A 20,713-nucleotide genomic window follows, 5' to 3' on the forward strand; every position below is an offset into this window, starting at 1 on the left:
TTTTTTTTCACTAAAACTTAAGTCAGAGATCTTTCCATACCACTACATAAAGCTCCTTTATCCCTTTTCACATTCACATGTCATTCCATTGCAAAGAAGTACTGTTATATATTCAACCAATCATTTATTAACAAACAATTGGATTGTTTTTAAACTTTTCTTATTTACAATGTTGCAATAAAAAAACTTTTATGTGTCATTTAGGACATGTGTAAGGTTATCAAATGGGTTAGAAAAATGACACCTCTTTACGAATTGGATCTGAAATCTGAGTAAATAGAAGTCAAGATTATAACAAAAGGCAGAAAGCAGACTGGATGCAATGAAGAAGGTCTTCATATTTATATCTGTCTATACCTCTATCTGTATATTCATCATTGCAATAGATTGGATGTTTGTGTTTTCCCAAAATTCATATGTTAAAATCCTAATTCCCAATGTGATGGTATTCGGGTGGGGCCTAATACCCCAAAGGTAGGACCTTTTGAGGCTTTGGGGGAGTAGAGCCCACAGAAATAGAATTAGTGCTTTTATAAAAGAGGACCCAGAGCTCCCTAGTCCCCTTCCATTATGTAAGTGAGAGAAGAGGTCTATGAACCAGAAAGTGGGCTCTCACAAGACCCTGAACTTTCTGATGCCTTCATCTCAGACTACGCAGCCTCCAGAACTGTGAAAAATAAATTTTTCTTGTTTATGCACTGCCCAGTTTATGGTATTTTTGTTATATCAGTCTGTACACAGACTAAGACATCTATCTATCATCTATCACCTATCTATCTACCTATCTATCATGTATCATCTATCTATCCATCTATCCAATATATCATCTTTCTTTCCACCCCCTTTCCTGCTCTCAGGAATAAATGTGACAAGCATATTTCTGGAAAATGTAAAATAATTGACAAATGTGCATTATTCTTTCAGGGTAACTTGCAGCTTATTATTAAGTAAAGTGATAAACTAAAAAAAAGTGTCTAAATGTAAATGATTACATTTAGAGGTCTGTATATGTATGGAGGAATTGGCGGTTACTGTCTACATATAGCTCTCTATTTTTTTTTAAGATTTTATTTATTTATTTGACAGAGAAAGACACAGCGAGAGCAGGAACACAAGCAGGGGGAGTGGGAGAGGGAGAAGCAGTCTTCCCGCCGAGCAGGGAGCCCGATGTGGGACTTGATCCCAGGACCTCAGGATCATGACCTGAGCCAAAGGCAGACGCTTAACGACTGAGCCACCCAGGTGCCCCTACAGCTCTCTATTTCTTTTAAGGGCATAAGATATCTGGTTCCTTCCCTCCATTCTTTGTTTACTTTTTCTTAATGCTAAGTAAAAGATAGATAAAACAAAACATGATAGGGTATCCGAAGGAAGATTGTTAAGTTTTCACCTAAACTCAGATATGGTTTCCAAATTAAAGTTTCAGAACATGGGGTGAAATGCTACAACAATTTGGCTTGAGTAGTTCAAGCACTTAATAAATAAAACATATAACTCTAAAATCACCTCTATAAATTACATGAAAAATCAGCTCCTGGGACTCATGGAAGACTTGTTTTTATTTATTACAGTTCCACAGAAGTAGAAATGCTCATCTGAGAGTAGCCAGTATTTACTGTGGTAAGGCCATTCTGTGAAACCAAGTGCTCAGTTGTTTTTTAAAGCAGCTTATGAATCCACTTTGCTTCAGGCTGAGAAATAAAGTAAAAAAAAAAAAAGAAAAGAAAAGAAAAAGGGAAATTTTATTTATCTTAATTATAGAGAGTTCCTGTTTTTTGAGAGACCACACCAAAACACATAATGTCAAAAGTGAAAGGGAACTTGGATATAATTTTTATTTCTTATTAAAAATGCCGGTCCCTGAACCCTACCCCAGACTTACCAAGTCAAAGTCTGAGATGGAATTAGCAATTTGCATGTTCAACAACTTCCATGAGTGATCCTAATGTTCATTAAAAGATGAAAAGTACTGAATACTCATCCTACAACTAGCATTTGTGTAGGAACCAAGTCCTATCGATGTACATTATGCGTCAAAGATCTCACAACTATTTTAAAGGACTAGAACATTTAAAATTAATAATATAATATAAAAACACAAAATATATTTAAAATAACTGATAGTCATTCCAAATTCTACCACATTAATGTAAGTATATTCATATTTGCATATCACTGTCTATTTTTGTTCACAAACATGCAGATTTTTGCTTAGTTGTGATCCCATAGTATTCTTTCCTATTTCAGTCTCTTAACTTTTCCCTTTAATTATCAAGGTTTTATAATTAGCATTTCAATGAATGCATACTATTATATCTATTAGATTTTACTAAACCATTCTCCTAATTGTATACATTTAGCTTAATTCCAAAGTTTTTCTGTTATAGACAGTATTGCAATCAGTCTTTGTTCCTAGAGTTTGTTTTTCCTTCTGCTGATATTTTTATTACATTTTAAGTATTGAAATTATTAGTCAAATAGTATTGCCTCATTTATGACTCTTCCTTCATAGTTCCATATAATTCTAGAGGAAGGTTGAATCAGTTTACACTGTTCCTCTTTTGCAGTCAGCAGTGAATAAATGCGCCACCATCCTTAAAGTATGTAAGATATACATGTAAGATATTTTACATATATAATACATATAAAATGTTTAATATATATTTAGGTATATATCATTTTATTTTTATTTCATTATTAAATGAGAAATTATCTCATAAGATTGCTTTGATTACTAACCAAGGTCAATATTTTTTAATAATTTTGTTTCTTATACTTAATTATTTCCTCCTGTATAAATTATATTTCTATTTCTTGGCCATTTTTTATGAGTATCTTTTACTTTCAGAAACATGTCATATCACTAACACTCTTGATTTACAGTTCAGTATTTTTTTCTACATCATGATGCTTCCCAAATAATTAGGATGAAATGTTAACTGTGTCAAGCCTTAAATATAGGTGGGATAACTTTCATTTATACATTGTGATTTGGGAGAAGCACTAGAAATGCCACTTTCTACGATTCATTGTTTCACTACCTCAAAAACTAATGATGTAACATCATTATAATGTTACATTACATTACATTGTGACTAACATAACATAATAAAATTAAATTAAATTAAAAAAAAGAAATGCCACTTTCTAAAGCATTTCACATTACCCCAAATCCAAACATTTGAAATTCATTCATTTACATTTTGGCTTTAAGAATTTTTTTTTTAAGATTTTATTTCTTTATGAGAGAGAGAGAGGTGGGAGGAACAGAGGGAGAGGGACAAGCAGTCTGCTGCAAGGCTCGATCTCAGGTCTCTGAGATCATGACCTGAGCTGAAACCAAGTCTGACCCTACTGACTGAGCCACCCAGGTGCCCCTTTAGATTTTTTAAATGTTTCAGTTAAACTGTAGTTAACACTTGAAGAGTAACTGCTGTGGACTGAATACTTGTGTTCTCCTAAAATTCATATTTTGATGCCCTAATCCTCAATGTGATGGTTTTTGGAGATAGAGACTTATAGGGGGTAACTAAGTTCAGATGAGGTCATAAGGGTAGAGTCCCCATGATGGGATTGTTGCTCTTGTAAGGGAATGAAGAGACCAGAGCTTTTTCTATGCCATGCGAGAATACATCAAGAAAGCGGTGTCTAAAACCTAAGAAGAGTTTCTTTACCAGAACTCAACCATGCTTGTACCCTAACTGTGGACTTCTGGCTGCCAAACTGTGAGAAATATGTGTTGTTTAAGCTACCCAGTCTATGGTATTTGTCATAGCAACCTGAATTAAGACAGTAATCAAAATTAAGCTTGTAATACCTTAATAGGAAATTATTTTGACAATTCAGGTAATAATAAGTTAGTGGTGGAATTTTTTCCATACAGGAAAGAATTTTGAGTTTCTGGAACTTTCCAGAAAATGAAACATTGTCTAAGGAAGGGAGATCTTAGAATCCGAGTTTGCTCTTGACATCCAAATGTCAACAAGTAGAAATCAAAACTAATGGTGAGTGAGGGGAGATAGGCTGAGTAGTTGCATGTTTGAAGCACAGCAAAGCAACAGCATATCAACAGTTATACAATAGGCAAGAAAAAATCTTTTGAAACTCCATTATTAAAAAATCAAAGGCCTTCTTTCCATTCAATTTATAGTTTAGAATTTAAAAAAAAAGCTCATGTAGAAGCATCACAACCTTCTGCTGTTTTTATGCCCCGTAGACTTCCATTATGCTTACTATGTCAGTTGACAACCCTGTGTCCCTCTCACTATTCACTTTGGATTCTGCTTGGAAATTCTGTGTTTTACTTCAGTTAATATCATCTTTCAATATCATTCTGTTATTTTTGTATCTAGGGATGTAATTTCATAGACTGGCTCTTTTATTAACTGGTTGGGTGTTCTTGGATAGAAACTTCCCCACTGTCTTTGCCTTTCAAAATATTTCTTATCCTTCATGACCCAGGTCAAATATCACCTTGATAGATAGTCTTTTGACAGATAGCTTTTTTTTAACCCTTTTTGAATGAATGAATGAATGAATGAACTGGGCACACTAAAAATTACACTATCCAGTATCATCTGGATTTTTAAAACTGCCCATTTTTTTATTAATTTCTTGCTAATTTTCTAATAAATGTTATACTAATTACTTATTCAATAAATATTGAGTGCCACCCACGCTCTTCAGAATTTGAGATATATTAGTGAAGAAAACAAAGAGTTTTGCCCTCACAGAGATTACATTCTACTAGAGGATATACACAATAAACATAATTAAATTATACAATTGAAGGTAGCAAATTCTATAGAAAAAAATAGATGAGGTAAGGATTGGAGTGCAGGGGGTGGAGTTTGCTGCAATTTTAAATAATTGGTTATATTAGCTTCCTTGAGAAATTGACATTTGTGAAAATATTTGAAGGAGAGAATTAGCCATGTGTAAATCTAAGGAAATAATATTCTATGTAGAGGGGTATATCAGGGCAAGAACCTAAATAATATTCCTGGGATGTTCTAGGAACAGCAAGATAGCCAAAGGGGCTAGGTCAGATTGATGATGAGGAAAATAAGATGAGATCAGAGAGAAAGTTGTCTAGGACTTTGTTGGCAATTGTGGAAATTTGACACTTATTCTGAGTGACATGGTGAAATATTAAAGTTTTTTTTTGCAAGTTAGTTTGTTTCTCTTAGGTTTAATTTAACACTGTCAATCCTAAACATAATCTTTATTAATTATATTGATGTTCAATAAACTGCATCCATTTAAATGGATAACTTGCTGAGTTTATATATACATATCTCACATATATAAATGTATATCTATACTTGTCAAACTACTGCCACAATCAAGTTTCAGAACATTTCAATCACTCCCAAAAGGAGCTATGCATCCCTTCATTGAAATTTTTAAGCAGAGGCGTGACATGTTGTGATGTACTTTTTCTACAGAAGAAATATAACAGTGGCTGACCAAGTTGGTAGCAGTTGATGAGAGGTGGTCATATTTTAGATATTTTTTGAGTTAATCAGATCCAACAAAAGTTGTGAAGAAAAGAAGAATCAAAGACATCTTTGGTGTATTGTAACCTTATTCTTGATCTTAATGTGTGTTGACTTAATGGGAAAGTATGAAATTTTCTATAAGTTTTTTTATAGATAGCTATTATCAAGAGAAGAGAATTCTCTATTCTTTTTTAAGTCTTTATTTAAATTCTAGTTAGTTAGCATACAGTGTAATATTAGTTTCATTTGTACAATCTAGTGATTCAACACTTACATACACCTGGTGTTTATCACAAGTTCGCCTCTTAATCCCCATCACCTATTTAACACATTCTCCCACCCCCCTCTCCTCTGGTAACCATCAGTTTGTTCTCCATAGTTATGAATCTCTTTCTTGGTTTGCCTCTCTGACAATTTTTCCTCCCTTTGCTCAATCCACATGTGGATTTTAATCATATGGTATTTGTCTTTCCCTGACTTATTTTACTTAGCATAATACACTCTAGCTCCATCCATGCCATTGGATTTCATTCTGTTTTATAACTGAGTAATATTCCTTTGTGTGTATTCTTTTTTATCATCATTTTCATCTTAAATAATGTTAAAATTTATGAAATACTTTTCTGAAGGCCTACTTTTCTAGTTTTCAGGAATAAAGCAAATTAAAAAAGAATGTAAAAGTAGAATACTTATGTGATATTTTGAATGTTCCTATTTTCAAGGAAGACTAGTTTCAAGACAAGCTACCGGCATCCTCATTTTATGAGGGAATATTTTAAGTTCTGTGGCAGAAATAAGCATGTGTCTGGGTATCTCCATTATCTTGAACAGTGTTTAAAACAGAACATTTGCTCAAGAAATATTTATTGACATAGGAAACAAATAAACATGGGTAATTCTATTGAATACCACAACTTATTCTAAACATAAAATTTCAACCTATAAAATAACAAAATCATAACTTGTCCTGACAATATCTCAAAGTTAATTTCTCAAAAATATTTATTAAACATCTCATGAATGCCAAACAATGTTCTGGGCATTACGATGAATAGAAAAGTTTTCATCCTGTCCTTGAAGTGCTTTCAGTCTGGTTCAAAGACAATATTAACATTAACTCAGCCTATAAATAACAATATAAGTGTTACAGTGTTTATAGGGGGAAGATGAGCTTTGAAGAAAATAAGTATAGAGGGACAAACAATTACATAAGAAAATGAGAGAAATAGAAATTAAGACGTAAAAGCAGTAGTAACGGTAATAGTCTTATATTTATATAGTGATTTAGAATTTACAAAACCTTTTCACATACTCTTTCATTTGAACCTAAAAACAATTTGTTATACTGCATAGGTTAGGTACTATTATTCTTATTTCCAGATAACTTAATCCAAACTTTAAAAAATGCTACATAACAGTGAAGTTATGACTCAAATCCATTTTTTTCCTGTTCTCTGCAACTTAGAAATTGGTTGAATATAGAAGATAGCAGATAAGAGTATGGGTGGGAAAATACTCTAAGGATATAGATTTGGAAATACCTAGAGATGTGAACATTGAAGCCTTAATAATAGATGAATTCTCTCAAGAACAATATGTAGAGAAAAGTGGAATAACTGAACCAAGAACTGAACCATAAACAATTGAGTTGGACATGAGAGGAAGAAGTGCCAGAAATGCAGATAGATAAATAGTAGTTAGAAAAGAAAAGAAAAAAGAAAACCATAGTAGTTGAAATTGAGGGGAAATTAAAGGAGGAGACACATTTCCAATGAGTGCAAGAGGTCAAAAGGGGTTAAGGGTGGAAACAAAGCCATGGTATCTGGTATATGTAATTACAGGGGACCATTAAAAGAACACTTAAAAAAAAAACTAGAGGAATGTTCAAGATGGTAGCATAGGTAAGCCCTAAATTCATCTTGTCCCATGAACACAAAATATGTACAGCTACATATGGTACAATTTTCCCCTGAAAAGGACCTGATAACTAGAAAAACAGTGCCTCCAAAAAAAGACAAAGAGACACATCAAGAAGGGTAAGGGAGCAGATAAATGGTCTTGCCCAGGACTACCTCACAGATGGTAACAATCAGGAGGAATCCCAAAAGTATGGAACTCTCCCTTGAGGAGTGAAGGGATTATACCTAATCATCAGTCATCCTAACTTTGGGAGCTAGCACCAGAGAGATGATACCCCAAAATGTCTGGTTTTGAAAAATCAATAGAAATTAAGACCAGGAGAATCATGGAACTATAGGGGACAAAGATCCCACTCTTAAAGGACTTGTGTGGAAACCCATTTGTCCTGATATCATCAAAGCAAGAGATTGAAAAGTATCTAGACCATAAGTGACAAAGAACTATTTACTAATTTTAAGCAGCTTCCAAAGAGGCAGAAACCTGTTGGACTTTATCATGGAGCAGAAGCACTGGAAGATGTCATTTTTTGCAATCTCACTTCAACTTGCTGCTGAAAAGGCAATAGGAACCATTTTTGATGCTCTTCCTCTGGGCTGCTAGCACCAGAGGGCTTGTGCTGTCCATCTTGCACTGTAACCAGGATGTCTGAGTGCCCCATGTTCCACCCACCATGCAAGGAACCCAAGCTATAATAGGGCCAGATGAGTGCCCAAGCCCTGCCTAACCCATGCAGAAAACAAGGCACAACCAGTCTAGGCAAGTACCCCAAGCCCAGCACTCCCCACACAACAACCAAGCCAAAATTAAGCTGAAAAAGGCCCCACATCCTGCCATCGCAATGCAGTGGAAGGGCCACAACTGGGTTAGCAATTGCCTTGACCCCTAACCAACCCATGCACTGAATGAACTACAATCAGTTTGGACAAATGCCCTTAGACCCATATTCCCTCTGCAGCAGACTAGCCACAACTTGGAAAAATGAGTGCTCCAAGCCCTACTTAACTGACACAGAGACCAAGCTACAATGAGATAAACAAGGGGCTCAAATTACTCTCTCCCTGTGCAGGGACTGAGCTACACACAGGTCACGCAAAGGCCTCAAACTCCACCATCTCTGTGCAGCAACTGTGTCCTCCATGGGTATGTTCAACCCACAAGAGGTGCATCCATAGGGTACCTGGCTCTGGCAGCCAAGGAAAATTATACTTCTGGAGCATACAGAACAGCTCCTACACAAGACTTCTTCAAGACTGAGGGAGGTAGCCATTTTGCTTAATACAAAACAAACACAGATAGCCAAAATAATGAGACAGAGGAATATGTTCTGAACCAAAGAATAAGGCAAATCCCCAAAATTAAAACTTTAATGAAGTGGAAATAAGCATCCTAACTGATAAAGTATTCAAAGTAATGATCATGAAGATACTCACTGATCTTGGGAGAAGAATAGATTAATACAGTGAGAACTTCAACAAGGCAATAGAAAATATAAGAAAGTACCAAACAAATTATAACTGTACTGAAAAATACATTAGAGGGTTTCAACAGCACAGTGGATAAAATATTATGAATTTGTGATTGAGAAGACAAAGCAATGGAAAACACCAAGTCAGAGCACAAAAGGGAAAAAAAAACAATAATTAAATGAAGTGAGGAGATTTAGAGGAGAAAGATGGCAGAGGAGTAGGAGACCTAAATTTCTTCTGGTCCCAGGAATTCAGCTAGATAAGGATCCAAACATTCTGAACACCTATGAACTCAACAGGAGATCAAAGAAAAGAACAGCAGCAACTCTCTGATCAGAAATGCTACCACTTTCTGGAAGGTAGGACCTGCAGAGAATTGAATCCGAGGTGATATTCGGGAAGATAGGCGGCGGGGGAGGGGGCCTCCATCAGCTGCTACTGGCAAGTGATTGAGCAGCAGAGCACAAAATCAGAACTTTTAGAAGTCGGCTCTGCTGAGAGACGTCGCTCTAGTGGCTAAGCCGGGGGTGGAACCCTCACTGGGATAGTGTGGTCTCAGGACCCTCAGGGCCACAGAAAGACCGGAGGTGCCTGAGTGTGGCAGAGCTCCCAGGTATTGGAACAGAGAAGCTGGCTGCAGAGATGGAGACAAGGAGTGGGCTCTAAGCTAGGTGTTGCCATAAACCGGGATCCATGGCACAGTCAGGCCACTGTTCTTCCAGCAGAGACCCAACAAGGCAGATCGGGGGAGATTCCCGTTCCTCCCCCCAGGAGAAGTGGCAAGGGAGCGCACCACAAGAATCTGCTGGGTTTGGATACCCCAAATGGGGTCATGTGCCAGAGATAGAAATACTCGGTCACGGGCTGGGTGAGCTCGGAGTGCCGCCGGAGACTGGGGAGAGAGGAGTGATTGACTGCTTTTCTCTGGGGGCTCACTGAGGAGTGGGACCCTCAGTTCTCAGCTCCTCCAGGGTGGAGATTGGGAGGCTGGCGGCCATTTTCACTCTCATCCTCCAAAGCTGTACGGAAAGCTTACAGAGAACAAAAGCTCCCGAGAGCAAACCCAAGCAGATTATGTAGCCCGGCCCCCAGCAAGGGCAGGGTGGTTCCACTTCTGGCAAAGACATTTGAGAACCACTGCAACAGGCCCCTCACCCAGAAGTTCAGCAAGAACAGCCAGCCAAGACCAAGTTTACGGAACAATGAGAATGACAGAAGTCCAGCACTGCACATAGAATTCATGGCTTTTTTCCCATAATTCTTCATTCTTTCAAAGTTAATATTTTTAATTTTCTTTTTTTACTTTTTCTTTTTCTTTGAATTTTTATTTTTCCCTTTTCCAAACAACATCTGATCAATCCTTTTTTTAAAAAAAATCTTTTTTATATTCATTTTTAAAGTCATATTCTATCCATAATAGTTAACCTTATTTTTGGTATATATATATATATAAGTTGTTCTCTCTTTAAAATTTTGGGATACAGTTTCTTCTAACAGACCAAAATATAGCCTAAATCTCTAGTGTATGACTTTGTTCTAGTCTCCTGCCTAATCATATTCTCTCCTCTTTTTGTTTTAAATCCTCTTCTTTTGGGCGCCTGGGTGGCTCAGTTGGTTAAGCGACTGCCTTCGGCTCAGGTCATGATCCTGGAATCCCGGGATCGAGTCCCACATCGGACTCCCGGCTCAGCGGCGAGTCTGCTTCTCCCTCTGACCCTCTTCCCTCTCGTGCTCTCTATCTCTCATTCTCTCTCTCTCAAATAAATAAATAAAATCTTTAAAAAAAATAAATCCTTTCTTTTTTCAACCAACTTCTTATCAATTCCTTTTATAAAATCTTTTATAATTTTCATCTTTACACTCATATTCCATCCCTTCATCGTATTTACCCTTATTTTGTACATATATAAGTTTTTCTTTCTTTAAAATTTTGGGAGGCACTTTATTCTAACAGGCCAAAATATGCCCAAAATCTACTGTGTGGCACCGATCTATGCACCAGCCTGATCATATTTGATCACACTCTGTTTTGTTTGTTTGTTTTATCTTTTTCTTTTTACTTTCTTTCACTTTCTTTTACTCCAGGTTCAGGTCTCTTCTGATTGGTTTAGTGTATATTTTCTGGGATTGTTGTTACCCTGTTAGCATTTTCTTCTGTCATTCATCTATTCTCCTCTGGACAAAATGACAAGATGGAAAAAATCACCTCAGAAAAAAGAACAAGAAGAAGTACCGACTGTCAGGGACTTAATCAATAGAGACATTAGTAAGATGTCAGAACTAGAGTACAGAATGATGATTTTAAAGGTACCAGCTGGGCTTGAAAAAAGCATGGAAGATATTAGAGAAACTCTTTGTGGAGAAATAAAAGAACTAAAATCTAACCAAATCAAAATCAAAAAGGCTATTAGTGAGGTGCAATAAAAAATGGAGGCTCTAACTGCTAGGATAAATGAGACAGAAGAGAGAATTAGTGATATAGAAGACCAAATGATGGAAAACAAAGAAGCTGAGAAAAAGAGACGTAAAAAACTACTGGATCATGAGGGAAGAATTGGAAAGATAAGTGATATCATAAGATGAAACACTATTAGAATAATTGGGATCTCAGAAGAAGAAGAAATAGAGAGAGGGGCAGAAGGTATATTGGAGCAAATTATAGCAGAGAACTTCCCTAATTTGGGGAAGGAAACAGGCATCAAAATGCAGGAGGCACAGAGAACCCCCCTCAAAATCAATAAAAATAGGTCAACACCCCGACATCTAATAGTAGAACTTACGAGTCTCAGAGACAAAGAGAAAATCCTGAAAGCAGCTCAGGATAAGAGATCTGTAACCTACGATAGTAGAAACATTAGATTGGCAACACATATATCCACAGAGACCTGGCAGGCCAGAAAGGACTGGCATGATATATTCAGAGCACTAAATCAGAAAAATATGCAGCCAAGAATACTATATCCAGCTAGGTTGTCATTGAAAATAGAAGGAGAGATAAAAAGCTTCCAGACCAAACAAAAACTAAAGGAACTTGCAAACACAAAACCAGCCCTACAAGCAATATTGAAAGGGGTGCACTAAGCAAAGAGAAAGCCTAAAATTAACCCAGACAATACACAGTAACAGTCACCTTACAAGCAATACAATGACACTAAATTCATATCATTCAATAGTTACCCTGAATGTAAATGGGCTAAATGTCCCAATCAAGAGACACAGGTATCACATTGGATAAAAAAAATTAGACCCATTTATATGCTGTTTGTAAGAGACTCATTTTAGACCCAAAGACACCCCCAGATTGAAGTGGGGGGTGGAAAACAATTTACCATGCTAATGGACACCAAAAGAAAGCTGGGGTGGCAATCCTTATGTTAGAAAAATTAGATTTTAAAACACAGACTATAATAAGAGGTGAGGTATGATATAAAGTATATCATACTTTAAGGGTCTATCCAAAAAGAAGATCTAACAATTGTAAATATCTATGCCCCTAACATAGGAGCAGCCAATTCTATAACCCAATTAATAACAAAAGCAAAGAAATACATCGATAACAATACAATAATAGTGGGGGATTTAACACCCCCCTCACTGAAATGGACAGATTATCTAAGCAAAAGATCAACAAGGAAATAAAGACTTTAAATGACACACTGGACCAAATGGAATTCACAAATATATTCAGAACATTCCATCCCAAAGCAACAGAATACACATTCTTCTCTAGTGCCCATGGAACATTCTCCAGAATAGATCACAACCTAGATCACAAATCAGGTCTCAACCGCTACCAAAAGATTGAGATCATTCCCTGCATATTTTTGGTCCACAATGCTTTGAAACTAGAACTCAATCACAAGAAGAAAGTAGGAAAGAATTCAAATATATGGAGGCTAAAGGGCATCCTCCTGAAAAATGAATGGGTCAACCAGGAAATTAAAGAAGAACTAAAAAAATTCATGGAAACCAATAAAAATGAAAACACAACTGTTCAAAATCTTTGGGATGCAGCAAAGGCAGTCCTAAGAGGAAAGTAAATAACAATACAAGCCTTTCTCAAGGAACAAGAAAGGTCTCAAATACACAACGCAACCCTACAACTAAAGGAGCTGGAGAAAGAACAGCCAATAAAGCCTAAACCCAGCAAGAGAGGAGAAATAATAAAGATCAAAGCAGAAATCAATGAAAAAGGAACAACAACAACAACAAAAACCCACAGTAGAACAGATCAATGGAACTAGGAGCTGATTCTTTGCAAGAATTAACAAGATTGATAAACCCCTGGCCAGACTTATCAAAAAGAAAAGAGAAAAGACCCAAATAAATAACCATGAATGAAAGAGGAGAGATCACAACCAACACCAAGAAATACAAACAATTATAAGAACATATTATGAGCAACTCTATGCCAGCACATTAGATAATCTGGAAGAAATGGATGCATTCCTAGAGAGGTATCAACTACCAAAACTGAACCATGAAGAAATAGAAAACCTGAACAGACCTATAACTACTAAGGAGATTGAGGCAGTCATCAAAAATCTCCCAAACAAACAAAAGCCTAGGGCCAGATGGCTTCCCAGGGGAATTCTACCAAACATTTAAAGAAGAATTAATACCTATTCTCCTGAAACTGTTCCAAAAAATAGAAATGCAAGGAAAACTTCCAAACTCATTTTATGAGGGCAGCATTACCTCGATCTTAAAACCAGAAGACCCCATCAAATAGGATAATTAGAGACCAATATCTCTGATGAACATGGATGCAAAAATTCTCACCAAAATACTAGCCAATAGGATCCAACAGTACATTAAAAGGATTATTCACCATGACCAAGTGGGATTTATCCCTGGGCTGCAAGGTTGGTTCAACATCCGCAAATCAACCAATGTGATACAATACATCAATAAAAGAAAGAACAAGGATCATATGATCCTCTCAATAGATACAGAAAAAGCATTTGACAAAGTACAGCATCCTTTCTTGTTCAAAACTCTTCAGAGTATAAGGATAGAGGGTACATACCTCAATATCATAAAAGCCATCAATGAAAAACCCATAGCGAATATCATTCTCAATGGGGAAAAACAGAGCATTCCCCCTAAGGTCAGGAACACGGCAGGGATGTCCAGTATCGCCACTGCTATTCAACATATTATTAAAAGTCCTAGCCACAGCAATCAGAAAACAAAAAGAAATAAAAGGTATTCAAATTGGCAACGAAGAAGTCAAACTCACTGTTTGCAGATGATATGGTATTTTATGTGGAAAACCCAAAAGACTCGACCCCAAATCTGCTAGAACTTATACAGGAATTCAGTAAAGTGGCAGGATATAAAATCAATGCACAGAAATCAGTGGCATTCCTATACACAAACAAGACAGAAGAAAGAGAAATTAAGGAGACAATCCCATTTTCAATTGCACCCAAAACCATAAGATACCTAGGAATAAATCTAATCAAAGGAGCAAAGAATCTACTCATAAAACTATAAAATACTCATGAAAGAAATTGAGGAAGACACAAAGAAATGGAAAAACGTTTCATGCTCATGGATTGGAAGAGCAAATATTGTGAAGATGTCAATGCTACCTAGAGCAATCTACACATTCAATGCAATCCCTATTAAAATACCATCCACTTTTTTCAAAGAAATGGAACAAATAATCCTAAAATTTGTATGGAACCAGAAAGGACCCCGAATAGCCAGAGGAATGTTGAAAAAGAAAAGCAAAGCTAGTGGCATCACAATTCCGGAATTCAAGCTCTATTACAAAGCTGTCATCATCAAGATAGTATGGTACTGGCACAAAAACAGACACATAGATCAATGGAACAGAAGAGAAAGCCCAGAAATGGACCCTCAACTCTATGGTCAATTAATCTTTGACAAAGCAAGAAAGAATGTCCTATGGAAAAAAGACAGTTTCTTCAACACATGGTGTTGGGAAAATTGGACAGCCACATGCAGAAGAATGAAACTGGACTATTTCTTTCACCACACAGAAAAATAGACTCCAAATGGTTGAAAGACCTAAATGTGAGACAGGAGTCCATCAAAATCTTAAAGGAGAAAACAGGCAGCAACCTCTTCGACCTCAGCTGCAGGAACTTCTTCCTAGAAACATCGCCAAAGGCAAGGGAAGCAAGGGCAAAAATGAAATACTGGGACTTCATCAAGATAAAAATCTTTTTCACAGCAAAGAAACACTCAACAAAACCAAAAGACAACGGACAGATTGGGAGAAGATATTTGCAAATGACATATCAGATAAAGGGCTAGTATCCAAAATCTATAAAGAACTTCCTAAACTCAACACCCAAAGAACAAATGATCCAATTAAGAAATGGGCAGAAGATATGAACAGACATTTTTCCAAAGAAGACATCCAAATGGCCAATAGACACATGAAAAGGTGCTCAACATCATTGGGCATCAGGGAAATCCACATCACAACCTCAATGAGATACCACCTTACACCAGTCAGAATGGTGAAAATTAACATGTCAGGAAATGGCAGATGTTGGCAGGGATGTGGAGAAAGGGGAACCCTCCTATAAAGTTGGTGGGAATGCAAGCTGGTGCAGCCATTCTGGAAAACCTTATGGAATTTCCTCAAAATGTTGAAAACAGAGCTACTATATGACCTAGCAATTACACTTCTGGGTATTTATTCGAAAGATACAAATGTAGGTATCCAAAGGGGTACATGCACCCCAATGTTTATAGCAGCAATGCCCATATGACCAAACTATGGAAAAAGCTAAGATGTCCATTGACAGATGAATGGATTAGAATATGTGGTATACACACACACACACACACACACACACACACACACACACACACACACACGGAATATTATGCAGCCAACAAAAGGAATGAAATCTTGCCATTTGCAACAACTTCGATGGAACTGGAGGGTATTATGCTGAGTGAAAATAGTCAATCAGAGAAAAACATGTATCATACCATCTCAAAGATATGAGGATTTCTTAATCTCAGGAAACAAACTGAAGGTTGCTGAAGTGGTGGGGTTGGGGGGGTGGGGTGACTGGGTTATAGACATTGGGAAGGGTATGTGCTATGGTGAGTGCTGTGAATTGTGTAGACTGTTGAATCACAGACCTTTACCTCTGAAACTAATAATACATTATATGTTAAAAAAAAAAAGATAGCAGGAAGGGGGGGAATGAATGGGGGGAATCGGGGGGGATGAACCATGAGAGACTATGGACTGTGAGAAACAGAGAATTGTAGAGGGGAGGGGGCGGGAGGATACTTTAGCCTGGTGATGGGTATTAAAAATGGCACGTAGTGAATGGATCCCTGGGGGTTATACACTAAAATGAATCATGGAACACTACATCAAAAACTAATATTGTAATATATGGTGATTAATATAAGATAATAAAATTAAAAAAATAAAGGAAGTGAGAATACTGTAAGGGACCTCTGAGACAACATAAAACAGAATAGGAAAAAGAAAAATAAAGGGCCATAAATATATATAAGGAATTAATAGACATCTCTAATCAGGGACAAGAAAACAAGATGAAACCAAAGAGAAATACAGTGAGGCATATTTTAAAAATTGTAAAATTTAACGATAAAGAAAGACTTTTTAAAGTAGCAGGAGGAAAACAACTTATTACCTACAAGGGAAACCCTTAACGCTTCAGAATTTTCAACAGAGACATTATGGGCCAGAAAGGAGTAGCATTACATATTCAAAGTGCTGATAGAGGAAAATCGCAAACCAAGAATTATCTACCTAGCAAGGTTATTATTCAAAATTAAAGGATTTACAAATTATTTTCCAGATAAGCAAATACTAAAGGAGTTTATCACCACTAAGTTAGCCTTAAAATAAATGCTAAAGTAACTTCTCTGAGCTAAAAAAACAGGCACTAATGAATAATACAAAACATAAAAAATAGAAATCTCACCAGAAAGGATAAATAAATAATAAATTAGTGGATCAACCATTTATAAAGTAAGTATTTTAGATAAAAGACAAAAGTAGTAAAATTAATTAAAGTACAATAATTAGCTAAGGGATGCATAAAATGATGTAAAATGTGTCTTCAAAAATATTTTTGGGTGGGATGAGTAATTATATAAAGCTTTGGAATGTGTACAAAGTTTATATCAACTTAAAAGAGACTGTAGTATACCTAAGATATTTCATATGAACCTCACAGTAACAGAAAGCAGCAAAACAAACAACAACAAAGAACCTTATACTAAATACACAAAAGAGAATGAAAAAGTAATCTAAACATAATACTAAAGAAAAAAATCAAACCACAAGAGAAGAGAGAAAGAGGAGTAGAAAGGAACAGAGAAAGGAATTACAAAAACAGCTAGAAAACAAGAACAAAATGGCAATAAGTATTACCAATTGATAATACTTTAGATATAAGTAGACTAAATTCTCCAATCAAAAGACATAGGGTGTGCTGGATGTATAAAAAAATAAAAAAATATCTTAGATATTGCCTATAAGGCACTCACCTCAAACTTAAATAAAATAAACTAAAATGAAGGAGTGGATAAAAAAATATACCATGAAAATAGAAAGACAAAGAAAACTAGGGTAATAATACTTAAAATCAGACCAAAAAAGTTAAAAACTTAACTAACAAAAGACAAAGAAGGGCATTACATAATGACAAAGGAGTCAATTCAAAAAGAAGTTTTAACATTCGTAAACATCTTTGCACCCAATACAGGAGTATCTAAATACTTAAGCAAATATTAAGAGAAATAAAGAAATAGACAGCAATACAATAATAGTAAAGGAATTTAATATTCCACTTTCATCAATGGATAAATCATCCAGACAAAAATTCAATAAAAAATTGGCCTTCAACAACACATTAGAACAGATAGACTTATATACAGAACATTACACCAAAAACAGCAAGATACATATTATTTTCAAGTGCACATGAAACATTCTTCAGTATTAATCACATTTTAAGTCACAGAACAAGTCTCACTAAATTTAAGAAAATTGGAATCAAATCAAACATCTTTACCAACAACAATGGTTTACAACTAGAAATTAATTACAAGAAGAAAACTGGAAAAAAAACCCCACAAATACATGGAGAATAAGCAACATGCAATTAAACAACCAATGGATCAGTGAAAAACTTAAAGAGGAAATAAAAAAAAATAACCTGGGACAAATAAAAATATAAAATTTCAAAATCTTTGGGATATAGCAGTTTAAAGAGAAAAGTTCATAGCAATTCAAGCTTAACCTAAGAAACAAACAAACAAAAAATCTCAAATAAACAATTTAATTTTACATTTAAAGGAACTAGAAAAAAAAAAACAGGAAGAACAAAGACCAAAGTTAATAGAAGGGAGGAAATAATAAAGATCAGAGCAAAAATAAATAAAACAGAGACTAAAAATACATAGAAAAGATCAATGGAATTAGGAGCTATTTTTTTTTTTTGGAAAAAATGAACAAAATTGACAATTTTTTAGCCAGACTCATTAAGAAAAACATGAGAGAACCCAAATTAAAAAAAATCAGTATAGGGTGCCTGGGTGGCTCAGTTGGTTAAGTGACTGCCTTCGGCTCAGGTTATGATCCTGGAGTCCTGGGATCGAGTCCCGCATTGGGCTCCCTGCTCAGTAGGGAGTCTGCTTCTCCCTTTGACCCTCTTCCCTCTCGTGCTCTCTATCTCTCATTCTCTCTCTCTCAAATAAATAAATAAAATCTTTTAAAAAATCAGTATAAAAGAGGAGAAATTATAACAGCACAGAATTACAAAAAAAAATAAAAAATACTTTGAATCATTATATGCCAAGAAATTAGACAGCGTAGAAGAAATAGAGAAATTTCTAGAATCATGGAATCTCCTAAGACTGAATCATGAGAAAATAGAAAATCTGAATAGACCAATTACTAGCAATGAAATTGATTCAGTAATCAAAAAAAAAAAAATTCCCAACGAACAGAAGCCCGTCATGATTAATTCTATGGTTAATTCTATCAATCTTTTAAAGAAGAGTTAATACTTGTCACCTCACATTATTAAAAAAATGGAAGAGAAAGGAACACTGCCAAACTTATTTTAAAAGGCAAGTGCTACTCTGATACCAAACCCAGAAAAACTACAAAAATATGTATCTGGCCATATCTCTGATGAATATAGATGTAAAAATCCTCAACAACATATTAGCAAATTGGATTAAACATTAATAGAATAATACATTATCAAGTGAGATTCATTCCAGAGATGCAATGATGGTTCAACAGATACAAATCAACCAACATGATGCACCACATTAAAAAAAACAAAGTATTAAAAAGTATATGAATAGTGGCAATACCAGAGGACGAAGATGGCAACCACCCTAGTAGCCACTGGAGGAGCAGGCCACACCAGACTGTGGTCCAGAGGCCATTACCCCACACTGGGAAAGCCAGGAAGTCTCCATAGGGACCACTGTCATGGCCAAGCAATTTGATGGGGGTGTGGTTCTGGGAGCGACTCCAGAACAACAACTAAGTCCTACATTGCCAATTGTGTGACTGACAATTTGCCACTTATTTATGACTGTATTTTCTGCTGCTGCTCAGACTCAGCACCTGATACCCAGGCCATAGCTGATGCTGTCACTTATCAGCTTATTTCCACAGTATTGAGCTGAAGGAGCCTCTGCTGGTACAAAAGGCAGCCAGCCTCTTTAAGGAGATGTGTTCCTGATACTGAGAAGACCTGATGGTAGGAATCATCATTGTGGGCTGGGACCCCCAAGAAGGAGGACAGGTGTACTCAGTGCTCATGGAGGGTATGATGGTAAGGCAGTCCTTTGCCACCGGGGGCTCTGGGAGCTCCTATCTCTGTGGCCATGCCAATGCTACCTACTGGGAAGATATGACCAAGGAAGAGTGTTGGCAATTCATGTCAATGCTCTCGCTTTGGCCATGGGATGGGTCAGCTCCAGTGGTGGAGTGATCTGCCTGGCAGCCATTGTAGAATCAAGGGTAGAGCAACAGGTCTCCTAAGAGTAGCAGGTCTTCCCAAACTCACGGTTGCCACTTTATCACCTCCTTGATTCCTGGAATTCTATGTTACAATAAGAGACACCCCATTGTGGGGGCGCAGCAAGATGGGGGAGGAGTAGGAGACCTAAATTTCATCTGGTCTCAGGAATTCAGCTGAATAGGGATCAAACCATTCTGAACACCTACGAACTCAACAGGAGATCGAAGAGGAGAGTAGCAACAACTCTCTGAACAGAGAAGCGACCACTTACTGGAAGGTAGGACGTGTGGAGAAGTGAATCCGCGGCGATATTCGGGAGGATAGACGGCGTGGGAGGGGCCTCCGCCGGCCGCTTCTGGCAAGTGATAGAGCCGCGGAGCACAAAATCGGACCTTTTAAAAGTTGGCTCGGCTGAGGGACGTCGCTGCAGTGGCTAAGCAGGGGGTGGAATCCTCCCGGGACAGTGTGGTCTCAGGACCCTCGGGGTCACAGAAAGACCGGGGGTGCCTGAGTGCGCCAGAGCTCCCAGGTATCGGAGCAGGGAAGCTGGCTGCAGAGGCGGAGCCGAGGCGTGGGCTCTCAGCTCGGGGTTGCCATAAACTGTGATCCGCGGTCCAGTCGGGCCACTGCTCCTCCAGCAGGGACCCAACAAGTGGCAGAGCTGGGGAGACTTCCTTTCCTTCCCGGGGAGGAGCGGGGGGGGAACGCACCGCAGGGATCTGCTGGGTTTGGAGACTCCACACGGGGTCGGGTGCCAGAGATAGAAACACTCGGTCACAGGCCGGGTGAGCACGGAGTGCGGCCA

At 37.0% G+C, this 20,713-nt stretch overlaps 1 pseudogene; it reads left to right on the forward strand.

The window, feature by feature from the left end:
• Positions 1-19,261: 19,261 nt before the first annotated feature.
• On the forward strand, positions 19,262-19,978 carry LOC114207396 (proteasome subunit beta type-6 pseudogene; annotated as a pseudogene).
• The last annotated feature ends 735 nt before the right edge of the window (positions 19,979-20,713 follow it).

Source organism: Eumetopias jubatus, unplaced genomic scaffold (assembly GCF_037043125.1).
Source record: "Eumetopias jubatus isolate StellerSeaLion01/CBP00866 unplaced genomic scaffold, mEumJub1_p1.0 scaffold_11, whole genome shotgun sequence".
Lineage (NCBI taxonomy): Eukaryota > Metazoa > Chordata > Mammalia > Carnivora > Otariidae > Eumetopias > Eumetopias jubatus.